Genomic DNA, 2,165 nt, shown 5'->3' with positions numbered 1-2,165 from the left:
TCCAGCTCCCCCTGTTGCCCCCCCCAAAGGACAGCAGAGTATGTGCAAATTGTGTGTGTCCGTGTGCATGCAATTGTGTCTGTGTACTGTGCAGATAAGTGTGTGTGCCTGCGTGTAAATGTGTGTGCATGTGTGGCGGAGAGGATGTGGAGTGGGACTAAGGGGTTTTATCCCCACACTCTAGAAGCATCTAGAAGGTTCTAGAAGCATCTAGAAGGTTCTAGAAGCATCACGCTGTTGCTTAAAAAAGCCAAGAGAATAGCAAGTCGATAAGGACATGAGAACGTTCCATACACATCTTTGGTTTAAGAAAAAGGCAATCATCAACGTTACTATTCTCTCTCTCCTTTCTCTCTCTCTCTCTCTCTCTTTCTCTCTCTCTCTCTCTCTCTCTCTCTCTCTCTCTCTCTCTCTCTCTCTCTCTCACCCCAGGTCCCCACACCAGGGAACGGGAGTATCCAGCACAAATCCTAGGGGGAAATCTTTGGTATCAAGTGATTTTTCCAATCACAGAATGTTTGAATGAGGTAGTCTTTACCTGGGGGGCGGGAATTTCACTAAAAACGTCTTTGCATTCTCGATGGGGGTGTGTGTGGCCACCTCCCTCGGAGGCTGTGGAACGGGGGACAAAGATTGGGGGTTGGGGAAGAAGTTCCTTCTAGCCTCCAGATCTTGCAGCCCCAGGGGACTGGGGGGCGGGCAGGCGCTTTGGAGAGCCGGCGGGGAGCCAGTTTTGGAGGTCCCCTGGGTGGGACGCGGAGGGACGGTCGCTGACAAACGGGGAAGACGAGGCGCCGGTGGAGACGAAGGCGCTGATGTTTCTCTTCCTCTCCGATCCTTCCTTCCCTCAAAGTATCTTTTTTTTTTTGGCAAAAAACAAACAAAACAACACCCCAAATAAACGGAGCGAGCCCGTTGCACACGGCCCTATCGTCTCTGTCTCTGGAGAGGTCACAGACCAGCCAGGGTCACCCCCCAACGATGTCCCTTGAGGACCAGTGCGGAAGGGGGGGGCGGGCGGAGGGGGTCAGGGGGGCACCCAAGGCGCTGCTTCCACCACCCCGGGCTGCCAGGTGGGGCCGCGGGGATTCCAGAAGGTTCCAGAACAGCAAACAACCCCCCAGAACTGGGGCGCAAAGTGAGAAGGAGGGGTGCTGCCAACCCTGGATCCGCTTTCTCCGTGGGATCGGGTTTGTTTTTCCCCCTCTCCATCTCCTGGGGTCTGTCCGTCGCCCTCTTCAAAAGGTGCTAAAGTAAAGTGAACTTGACCGAGGAGTGGGGGTGGGGGGAGGGAGGGGCGCCTGGAATGTACCCGCGTGGAGGAGCGGCGGGGTGCGCCTCGTTCCCGCGGGGAGGGGGGGGCGGGAAAGGGTCCCCGAGGCCGGCCCCTCCCCAGACTTTAAGGCAGGGCGATTCTTGGCACGGGGTGGGGGCAGGGCCGTGGCCGCCGGGAGGGTCTCGGCGGTGTAAGGTGGAGGGGGGACCCAGGGGGTGGCGAGGTCGCGACCCGCGGGTTTTTGGCGGAGGGAGGAGTTCGTGCGGGGGGGTGGGAGAGAGAGAGCCAGGGGTGCGCCCCCCGCCTGCCTCTCTGCGGGTTGGAGCCGGGGTGGGGTGGGGGCTGGCGGAGGAGGAATTTTTCTTTTTTCTGGTATTTCTGGGCCACAGCGGGCGGTGCGCGCGCAGGGCTGACTCCTGGCTCTGCGCTCAGGGCTGGCTCCCGGGGTGCGCGCGCGAGGGGGGCTCTCGGGGAGGCGGGGATCGGCGAGGCCAACGCCCTCCCCGCTGTGCTAGGGCTCGGCGGGCCCCGGGGGGCGTCGGCCTGATTCCGCCTTGGCTTGGAAATACCTGGTTCCTGGACTACCATGTGCTTCTAGTTTACACCCGCTTTGGGGGGATCACACGATGAGCCTGATCTGTTTGTGTTTTCTGGCGGCTCCCCAGGGCGTCCCGAATTGTTAGGTGGAGCTGGGGGCGGGGTTGGTCCCTTTCCACGGGTCCCCTCCCTTGAGGGGGCGAGGTGGGGCGCAGGGGATAGGCCTGTCGGGAAGGAGGGGGTGGCCCCGGGTGGTGTAGACTTGGGCAGGGCTGAGGGGTGGCGGCCCGGGCCGGGCTCCTCTAGGCACACCCCCAACCCCGGGGCCGGCGCGGGGGACGGGCGAGGCGGG

This window comes from Sorex fumeus, unplaced genomic scaffold (assembly GCF_029834395.1).
Source record: "Sorex fumeus unplaced genomic scaffold, SorFum_2.1 ptg000019l, whole genome shotgun sequence".
In the NCBI taxonomy this organism is placed as follows: domain Eukaryota; kingdom Metazoa; phylum Chordata; class Mammalia; order Eulipotyphla; family Soricidae; genus Sorex; species Sorex fumeus.
This window is presented reverse-complemented; position numbering follows the sequence as displayed.